The sequence below is a fragment of the Apium graveolens genome, chromosome 11, assembly GCF_009905375.1.
Source record: "Apium graveolens cultivar Ventura chromosome 11, ASM990537v1, whole genome shotgun sequence".
Taxonomy (NCBI): Eukaryota; Viridiplantae; Streptophyta; class Magnoliopsida; order Apiales; family Apiaceae; genus Apium; species Apium graveolens.
Window position 1 is genome coordinate 13,915,304 of NC_133657.1, and position 11,729 is coordinate 13,927,032.

Consider the following 11,729-nt stretch of genomic DNA (forward strand, 5'->3'; position numbering starts at 1 on the left):
TAGAAATTTTGATGAAGGAAATATGGCGTAATTATAATAATGCCAGGTGGGCACGTGTTAAACCATAAGAAGTATAGATTGAACCAATGAAGGTCAGAATTGTTAAAGCAAGAAGGGCCCAAGATAAAAGACGTCATAAGTATGATCGAAAGTCAGCCATGATAATGTTTACATTTAAAGACTAAGGCAGTGACTTATGGAATAAAAATGGTGATTTTTTTTATTTTTATCACAAGGACTTAAGAAATGCATTTTCACATAAGCAGTGATTTGAAATGAGGTAGAAAATTTAGTGAAGGTGGTTAAAATGACATTGACTGTAAGGAAGTATTACTATCAGGAAAGGCTAAAGAGGTGGCCGACACTTTAAGTGTAAGAAGACAATTATCGGCGCTCGTGCCAGAGGAATACAGTGATAATGGTAAAAGCTGTGAAGGTTGTATTATGGTTTGGAAGATTGACATTCCTTCTGATGACTGTGCAATACCCAACCGTAATAGTAGTTTGGTAAAGGTTTAATTCGTAAAAATCGCCATGAGCGGGCTATCTATCTTAGAAGGAACTATCCTGAGAATAATCCAGGACCATATTTCAAAAAGGACTAAACGAACCTTCGAGTTAAGTCTTCTATTGAAGGTATATGATTAAGAATGGTATTAACCTGCTATCGGTGCTTTGATTGAAACTCTTCTGCAATTTTATATGCTTCATGTCATGTATGTATGTCAGGATCAGGAGTGTTCTTCATGAATTACGAATGGTGATTATGTTAACTCCTTAGAAGAATTTTATACTACATGTATGGACTCCGTATGGTTAGATATTAAGATTTCATGGAAAGTGAATGACGGCAGTAGGTCAGTGGTGGACCATAGTAATGCAGCAATGATTCTGTGAGTAATGAGCTGATTACAACCGTGAGAGTTGTATTGGAATGGATGTTGAGATTGAGTACCACTAATCGTGTCGTGTTGACGTATAAGTTATCAATTGATAGACTAATTAAGTAGATTATCTACCTATTGAATACTTATTCCTTCTTATCAATAGAGAGTCGTATTACTATACGAGGAAGGTTGCGGTGCAAGCATAGAATTCTAATAACGATGAGGTATAAAATGAGATTCCAGATTCAATTTTCGATGTCGAGGGAGTTTCAAAGGTGATTGAGTATAAGCTCGAGGAAGAGCATGGGTCCATAGAATGATGGACGGAATAGCAAAAATATTTAAGCATGTGAAATGCGATGCGATAATACTTGATATATATACACATATGTTTTGTTCTCCTAGGACAAACCTCTATAGTTCAGAGGTAGGTTCCAAGCCAGATATTTTGTGGCAGTATATTTTTTTTTCATATATACAATTCTCTTCAATTCGTTCTTTTCTCTTCTTTTCATTTCATATAAACTGAGAAGAACAACCCTTCCAGAAGGGGAGGTATTGATGAATGACTATCTATCTGTGTGATAGAAGCCGAGTAGGATACCAGCTATTATTTAATTGCTTGTCAAGTACTAAAGGCTGGCCACCTTCTGTACTAACTATGTAATAGAACAAGTGTTCATGATCATAGTGATCTCTCAACAAATTCCTTTACTTTTATATGATTGATCAAATTTTGGAAAATGGAAACAGCTGAAAAAGGAATAGTAAAGTTGTGGTGGTATTCAGAATGGAAACACATTCGTGATACTAAGGTTGACGTGGTTATTAAAAGGTTATAGAACGCTAACGAGCAAAAGTATAACCAGTATAATATTAGGAACGGAAGGTAGTAGCGATTACGAACTGGAAAAGAATGGGTATTGAGAAGCAAAAGCTCTAATGCTAAAAGCTATAATGAGAGTCTGTGCAATAGACTTGAAAGAAATTGGAATGATCACTTAACACGGATTGAGTTTTCTTACGACAATAGATCATATGTCATTATCGAGATGTCGCCTTATGAGATCCTTGAGGGAAGACAATGTCGATCTCCCTTATGTTAGGATGAAGTTGTAGAGCGCAAGATGCTCGGACCTGCAGTAGTCCAAAGGACCAAGGATATAATAGATCTAATCAGAGGACGGCTAGTAGTAGCCCAAGATGGACATAAGAAGTATGTTGATTTGACACGAAATGACAAAGAATAGGAAGTAGGGGACCTAGTATTTTTTAAGGTATCCCCTTGGAAACCCTTGGAAAGGATTGATGAGATTCGGAAAGAAAGGAAAGCTAAGTTCACAATTTGTCGGACCCTTGGATATACTAAAACATATTGGGAAGTTAGCATACGAGCTAGCCCTACCCCCGAACCTGTAGCAAGTTCATAATGTGTTCCACGTATCAATGTTAAGGAAGTGTAATTCGGATGCCAGATAAATAGGGGCATATGAGCGCATAGACATGTAACCCGACGTAACCTATATGGAGCAACCAGGAAGGGTTATAGAGTGAAAAGGAACAAGTGCTTAGGAGAAGGGTTATCAAACTAGGCAGAGTTTAGTGGTAGGACCACAATGTGGGAAAATTTACTCGAGAGTTAGAAAGTGCAATGCTAAGAGAGTATCCCTGTTCATTTTCTATCTGATTCCGGGACGGAATCCTTTTAAGGAGGGGAGACTGTAATAACCCCAATTTTTGGAAATTTTTGAAACCCTTATGAATAGTGATTTTGCAGATTATGATGAATAAGAAAACTTTTCATGCCACACTATGTAGGGGTTCTGTTATTGATATTCTGAGATTTTATTAGTACTCTATATGGTATATAAGTGTATGTAAAGATCGTCAGAATCCATTTCCGAACACTTTGATTTTTCCCGAAAATCCACCAGATACCGAAAGAATTGAGTATAAGGTAACATGATTAAAAGGATTTAAATTCAAGGATTATGAGAGAGGATCATAAAAGGAATATAATGTATTGAGAAAGGTTAAGGGAACCCAAGTAATAAGATCCCGGGTATGATCCCTCAAACGATAAACGAAAACGAAAGTTAAGCGAACCGTATAACAGATCAGCGGTCATTAGCCAAATAATTAAAAGCTAATCAAAGAGATTAGTGGGGATGATGTCATCAAACCAATGAGAAGAGGACAAAGGAGGGAGGGTGACATCACATGGTGACATAAGCATGACCAAGCAAGTATGTTGTTGGATGATTGTGAGCCACACAAAAATTACCATGGTAAAAAGGTAACAAAACAAATCAAAATGTCAACCAACCAAGCCAATAATTCATTTTTCACCAAAACATAAAGTCATTTCTTTTCTTCAACCAAGGAGCTCTCGGCTTTTTCTTCTTTTCAAAGGAAGAAAAATCAAAAACCTAGTTCCAAGCTTTGTTAAATTGCAAGGTATTTATCTAAGACTCCTTATGCATAGTTATGGATATCCTATAAGTTTGAGCTCCTAAATCCTTCACAATCTCTTCCTAAAAATCATGGAAGAAGATGGTGAATAGTGTTTTTCAAGAACTAAAATTTTTGTTCTTGAAGTTTTGTTTAGTTTAAGCTTGGATAAGGACTTTAAGGGTGATTCCAAGCCATTCTCTTGATTCTCCACTCTCCAAGGAAGGTATAACCCCTCCAAACCCTAACTTTATTTGAGTAATTAGGTTTAGTTTTGTTGATTTTAATTCATGGGAGGCTTGCTTGTTGTGAATGTAGAGATTAGTTAGTTTGTTAAGTTTTGGAAGGGTAATTCTTGGATTATTGATTAATGAACTTAAGTGTAGCTAAATTCAAGTTTAAGTATAAGTATAAATTGTTAATGTTGAGTTGTAGGGGCTGTTATGATGTAGTATGGATGGAGTTTTGATTGGGTTGTGATTGTGGCTTGATTGTGGGTTGAATTAGAGTGTTTTAAATTTGGGTAATCGCGTAAACATAGCCGTCGTAATGTCCGATTTACTTTAGGCTGTTTTTGTTCTTAACATTAGGACCCGTGAACTCACTGCTAGGTTTTGACCATTAGAAAAATTAGATAGTTCATGTTACGAGCTTTGTTTTGATATGTGGTTCGTTTGATTCCGATGTACGGTTTAGGAGAAACGGCCGTTTTAAGTAACGACGTTTCACGAACGAATCATTACCCCTTGCCTTACTTTGAAACATATGTTAAAGACCTAAAAGGGCTAATTGGATTATGAAACATTTATGTAAAGTGTGTTAGGCAGTTGGTAAGACACTCGTGAAAGAATCTCCTTAAAACTCGTAATGGTTAATTTATTAAAAATGGTGGAGCCGAGGGTACTCGAGCGACTTAAGTGAATCTTTAAGCGCAAAGCGAGCGTTAGAGTCTAATTTGGTTAAAGTATAGATTTACAAGTGACTTTGGTTTAATTCCAACTTATATGTTATTTATAGGTTACCAGACTCGTCCCAAGCCATTTATAACCCCCAGTCGCTCAGGCAAGTTTTCTACCCGTATTACTGTGTTGTGATGTATATGTGTATATGCATGATCTTGTGATAAATGCATATTTGTTATTAGCAAATTCTTGCGGTATATTGTAGCATGTGATATGGTATATATGCATGCATGTTTCGTATTCTTGATTTATATATCTGTTGGTTCAAATGCTTATTAGTTGCATAATACCTATGCTAGAGATAAGCAGTAGTTGCGTATACCCTGAGTATAGGGGACCCAAAGGTGAACCCTTTTCTAAAACCGGGAGTAGATGTTCCAGAGTATATGATATATATATATATATATATATTTATATATATATATATATATTGATATAGTTTTCAAAACTATTAATCGAATAAGGTTTATTCGATAAGTTTATATTATTTAATGAATATTACTTGAATATTCATTTGAGGACTTATGACTCGGTTTATATTATTTTGAATATTCATTCGGGGGCTTATAACTCCGTTTATTTTATTAATGAATATTATTTTGAATATTCATTCGGAGGCTTATGACTCCGTTTATTTTATTAATGAATATTACTTTGAATATTCATTCGAGGACTTATGACTCCGATTATTTACTAAGTAATATTCTTTATTTTATTAAAGAATAATGTTTCGATAATCAAACTTATTTTTGATTATTCAAATAAAGATAGTACTTTCGTATAAGTATATCTTTGGTTATTTAATATCCATTTCAAGTATGAGTTTTAAAACTTTTATTTCAATTATTTTTATAAGGATTATCCTTATGGGAATATTATTTAAATAATAATATTCAGATATTTTCTAATATATTGGGACTGATTTATTTTATTAAATCAGCATTACTCCAAATATTCTTAAAAATGTTTTCGAGTCTTCAAAATGATTTTTAAAAGTTAGAGCGGATCCCAAAACTCATTTTTATATTTAAGATCTTCCTTTCAAGGGGATTTAAATACTCACTCAAAACCTGAGGGATCCGGCTCTGTGGTGTATTTTATATTCGCAATGTGGTTGCTGTTTTGAGACAACAATTTGATTACTTGCCCAATATTCGGGAAGTAAGTCCATCTGATTGAGTCAGCATAAGCGACTTGCCGGGGTACGGTCTATGAAGGTGTAAGAGGCTGGGTGACAGTCCATCCACGCGTGAGTGGCCGGGTAACGGTCTAGCGCGAGGTCCGAATGCGGCCAGGGTGATGACGGGCGAGGAATTCATCCATCTACAGTAGAAAAGGTTACTTATTGGTATCTTTGCCTGATCAGCAAGATATCGGGTTTCTGCCAAAATTCTTTTCTTTCCAAATTCATTGGATATTGCAACTCTGTTCATACTTTACATGACAGAGGTTTTCAGGAAATGTATGGGAGATATATATGTATATATATATACCGGGACTTAATGAAGTATCTCGTAACTTCATTTCATTCAATAATATTTCAAAGATTGAATCTATTCAAGTCTTATCTTGTAGTCTCATCTGTGTGATGAACTTTTGAAACTAATTATAACTTGAACGGTGGTAGTTCAAGTAGTATTCGGAAAAGATATAAGTATATTGGAGTATCTTGTAACTTCATCTTTTAAACTTATATCTAGTAAATGATTATCTTGTGCATGTCAAAGATTTTCAGAAAAACGTTGAGACAATGTTAGATATATGAGATCACCTTGCAACGATATTTTTATACAGTTATAAACTGGATCTCTGTGTATATTATACATGTTAGAGGATTTCAAAGATTGTGAAAAGTATTTATGTATGTATATACTGAATATTTTGCGACTTGGTCGCGTTAAGATATCAACTTGGTTCATTTCTTCTTAACCAAGACTTTCTTGAGTACTATGAGAATGCTCATATATTGTTAATCATTATACATATTATTTTGGTGGGCTTGTTGCTCACCCTTGCTTTCTTCTTTCATCACACAACAACAGATAGAAAAGATGAACAGGACCAAGCTCCCAATTCGCGAGCAGATAGGAAACGTTCCGCAGTTTCCTATAGGCGTTGATGTCGCTGTAGCTGAGGTAGGAACTACCAATAGGCTAGGATTTCAACTTTTGATGTACCAGACTTAGGTATCTTTATCAATTGTAATAATGGCAAAGAAATGTAAATTTATTCAAAAACCCTTTTAAGGTGTATTGGCATATAATTGTGGAATAAAACGACTTGTGATTATTTTTGGATATTCATCTCTGAGACTATAACTTGTGGTGTGTGTGTTTATTGTGGGGTCACAGTACAGAGTAGTTGATTATTTATTAAGATTGGGTGTTATTAAGGGAAATGGAACTCGTGACAACCCGGATCCCCGACCCCGGATTTGGGGGTGTTACAATCTGCCTTAACAAGATGCCTACGTACCTTGCTGATTGCCAAGGATCAAGTCAAAAAATGTAGTTTTGATCTGTGGGGTGAGGCCCCTTATATAGATGTTGGGAGTCCTTGAATTGGACTTGGTATAGGAGACTTGGTGCTCAAGTCTCTGAATTAGAATGGACTTTGGAGTCCTAGGAAGTAGGAAGCTGATTCCTTATCCCATGAGGTTCCTTGGAGGCCAATCTACAAGGATTTATATCCCCATTAGGACTTATCTTAATAGCTGTTTTTCTCCCTTATTAATTAATTACGAAATTAATTAATAATCAGGGTTTTGGGCCTTCTTTGTTCCATCAGACCTGATCTGGTCCATCAGGCTTGATCAATGTATTAACCTTTTTTGTCTGAATATCATACATCTTCTTATTGGGCCTTGCCGCCAAAATCAAGTATAATTAATATAATATTTAATTTACACAATCAAGATTCATTTATCCCTATCATTTGCCCCCCAACTTTTGGGAAACCGTATAAGGTTTCGCAAAAGTTAAGTTCATTCATTCCCTTACAGGGTAACGTTTTGCGTAAAGTGTGGAGCGACCTACACGTTTACAACGATTTGCCTTGTACACGGCTTCAGGATCGTTTAAAAACTTCCTTTTTATTTTCTTACCTTTTCCCTATTTTTAGGAATTTTCTGGTATTTTTCAGGAATTTTCCCTTTATTTCCGAGATTTTTCCAAATTTTCTGTAATTTTTCACAAACATTTTTCAATTTTCAGCCCTTTTTCAACTAGGATCCTAGTCGATATTTCGACCTAGATCCTAGTCAAATTTTGGGCCAGCCTTTCAATCCTGGTCGAAGGATTTCGACTAGGATCCACGACCTGGATTTCGACCAGGATCCTAGTCGAATCTTCGACCTGGACTTTGGTCAAAATTTTTGTCTTTCTTTGCATCATAGTCGTAAGGTTTCGACTAGGATTCACGACCTGGATTTTGACCAGGATCCTAGTCGAACCTTCGACCTGGATTTTTTTCGAGACTTCTGTGCTTATTTATTTCCTGGTCATAAGGTTTCGACTAGGATTCACGACCTGGATTTCGACCAGGATCCTAGTCGAACCTTCGACCTGGATTTTAGTCGAAAAATATTGTGCTTGATCCAGGAATTCGACCTCAATCCTGGTCTTATTTACCTGGCTTTCGACCTCAATCCTGATCTTTTTTACCCGTAATTTTCGGGTGTCTGTTCGAAAGAATTCGAATAGAATTCACGACGTGGAATTCGACCTCAATCCTGGTCTTTTTTACCCGTAATTTTCGGGTGTCTGTTCGAAAGAATTCAAATAGAATTCACGACCTGGAATTCGACCTCAATCCTGATCTGTATTGGGCTTCTTCCTAATTCAATTTGGATTGGGCCTTGTTTGGGCCTTCTATTTTTCCAAATCCTAATTGGATTTGGGCCTCTATTTTTCCAAATCCTGATTGGATTTGGGCCTTCTATTTTTCCAAATCCTAATTGGATTTGGGCCTCCTATTGGGCCTCTTCCATATTAATCTGGACTTTAATATGTTAAAACACCTTATTTAGAATTCTCTAGAATTCTCGGGAATTTTTATTTATTTCCTTTGGGATTCCTTGGAGTATTCTGGAACGTTCCATTTCTGGGATTTCTTCTTTGGGCCTTTAATCTTACTGGGCTTTTTGTCCCTTCAACTTCACTTTTTCTCCTATATAAAGGAGTGAGTAGAGTCTATTGCTCCTCACTTTCTTATTTCTAAATTCTCCTTCTTTTTTGTTCCGTTAAGGATCTCAGAGAAATAACAGTAGGTCGGAGTATTTTGAGCCCCAAAGCTTCCATTTAGCAAGCCAGCCTCTTTTAGCAGCATTACCTCAGGTAAACACTTTTCCCTTTTTTCTTCTTGTGCTTGTTTTTGCATAGTTTGCATTTAAAATTGTCTTCTTATGTGCCCTTTTTTCAGATGGCTGATAAGAAAATGACTCGTTTGGCCAAGATGAATGTGGCCATAAAGTCCAATGAATTCCCCATTCGATCAAGGTACACTTCCTTGATTGATATGATCAACACCCGAGGGGACGAGTACCCGTCTGATGCGCATTTAGACGTGCACGACCATATCAGTGTCTTGCGGGACAAGTTGAGTGCTTATTTCAAAATCAAGGAACCTTTCAAGCTAATTCTTGCGGGTTCGGCCGACAGGGCCTGTCAATGGAGGAAGGACGCACTATGCATCTACAGGGACACTCTAAGGGCAGGTATTAGACTCCCATTTTATCCATTTATCCCTGTTTTGCTAGCTGATGTGGGGATCAGTCCTTGCCAACTCCCTCCAAACTCTTGGAGGTTGATTATGTGCTACTTGTCGCAATGCTCCAAGCACAACGTTTCTACTTCGGTTACCGTTTTTAGAATGATTTTTCAGTTCAAAAACAGTCCCGACAAGAATCCGGGGTGGGTTTCTTTGCACCATCGTCCAACTATTCCCCACATAGTGAATGGGAAGTCCATCCCTGACAATAATTTGGGGTGGAAGAAAGATTTTATGTACGTTCTTTTGGAGGGCAGCGATTGGGGCACCCTCTTTCATTCATCTTTTGGGCTAGCTGTAGATGGGAGCCCTAATGATATAGTTTTTTCTGAGGAGGAGTCCAAAGCTTTCAACCTCCTTACTCAAGATAATGGAACTTCCCACTTTTGGGATCTCATCAGGGAGACCGTTCTTGTAGAACGTGGCCTTTCTCCCGTTCCTAGAAAGAGTATGTTTCCTTCCTTCTCTAGTTGTCTTCGTTCCTTCCATCTTTTACTTTGCTAATTTATCAACTCAATTACCTTATTTATTGCACTGGCTGAGAAGATTGAGGAGGCTATAAGGCCTAAAGACCTGGAGACAGCCAGGATGAAACGTGCTGGGAAGGTCTTCAAAGACCCGCGCCTCGGGGATCGTTTCCCGGAGTTCCTACTCCAGGCGAAGGAACCAGGCGAGGAAGGCCCCAACCAACCTTTACGTACTAAACAAAAACCAGGGGCTTTCTTCCAACCCGCTTGGGGAATCCGGGGTAAGGATTCGATTGTTGGCAACACAGCGCTTGCCAAGGAATGGTCTATGCATTCCATTTCCCCGGTTGACTATCACGACCTTGTCCTTCAACAGGACTTGGAGGCTAACGAGCTTTTCAGAGCTCAGGCTTTGGCAACGGTACGTCTTTTTCCTTTGGCATTCATAGTTTTTTGCCATAATTTTTCTCATTTCTCACTTTTGCTTTGTATCTTGTAGGCGACGTCCATTTTCAAGGGGCGATTCACCAAGCCAAGGCTTGGAAAGTTGGCCTAGAGAATGCAAACAAGAAGCTGGAGGAGGCCAACCAGAGGATAGAGGCTCTTGAAGCCCAACTTGCCTCATCAACTTCTGGCCTTGAAACGACCCGGGCTGAGAATGTTATCCTAAAGGCTCAAAAAGACAAAGCTTTTGACGGCTGGATGGATACTCAGGAATTTAAGGATTTAATGGTGGAGCATGATGCCCTCCTACATCCGGTCATCTATAAGGAAGGCTGGGACGCCGCTGTGGAGGCTATCCAGGACGAGTTTCCAGAAGTCCTTGAACAATCTTCATTCCCTTGTCCTGTGCGAGTTCCAGCACTTGGGAGCGTTGCAGATAAACTAGCTGATCTGATTAAGGATGGCCCATCAGAAAGCCAGGGCCAAGGCTAAAAAAGGAAAGAGCTTGAATCCAGCTCTGAAGAGGAGGAATCTTCTTCTGAGGAGGAGACCGAGCCTGTTATAAAGAAGGCCAGGGTAGAAGAGCCTCCAAAGCCAGCGTCTCCTAAACCAGCGTCTTCTGCGGCCTTCAAGGCGTCCGAGGATAGTTCTGAGGGAACCTCTGCGGAGACTTCCGAAGATACATCCGAGGGACCGACTAAAGGGACATTCGAGGAGACTTTGGATAGTGGTTCCGAAGAATCTGAGCCTTCCAAGGCCTAGGTTTTATGTAGTTCTTCTTTCCTAGACAATATTAAACTTTGTAATTAACTTTTATTATTCTCGGTTGTATTTGCCCAAGCATCATCGTATTTTTCAAAGTTTTCAAACTCAAGTTTATAACTTGGTTCATCAATCTAATAGGCTAAGATTAAGTCGAACGCTTTTTATTATAACTTGGTATTCTTGATACCTTACATGAAATGGGTTCAACCCTGATAAAATCTAAACATATCTTCGATATAAAAAACCCTAAGCAAGCAAAGCTTCAAGGTACTTTTAAACCTACTTGTCACTCTGACAAGTGAGAATCGTACTTTAACTATTCTACACATAGTAAACCTTCAGGTTTTGAGCATGCCAAGTTCTCGGGACTTCAAAACCATCCATAGTCTCCAGCTTATAGGTTCCTCTACCTCGAACACTCTTGACCTTGTATGGCCCTTCCCAATTTGGGGCGAGCTTTCCTTTCTGCCCTACACCAGAAGCTTCCACCTTTCTCAAGACCAAGTCACCCTGTTTGAAGAACCTTTCTTTAACCCTTAGGTTGTAGTAAAACAAAGCCTTTTTATGATATTTCACTATCTTCGAATGTGCCTCATCTCGCACTTCGTCAATTAGATCCAGGGCTAATCTTTGCCCTTCCTGATTCTCCTCAGCATTGAAAGCTTAAATCCTGGGAGAGGAATGTGATATCTCCACGGGAACAACTGCTTCTGCCCCATATGCTAACATGAAGGGAGTTGCTCCAGTCGTGACTCTACAGGTAGTTCTATAGGCCCATAATATTGGGAGTAACTCATCCACCCAATTATTCCTCGACTTCTCGATCCTCTTCTTTAGTCCATCTAGGATTATTCGATTCGCTACTTCTGCTTGCCCATTAGCTTGCGGGTGTGCCACAGAGGTGAACCGTAACTCAATTTCATTTTCTTCACAGTACTTCTTGAATTCCTCATTGTTGAATTATGTTCCATTATCAGTGAATAGGA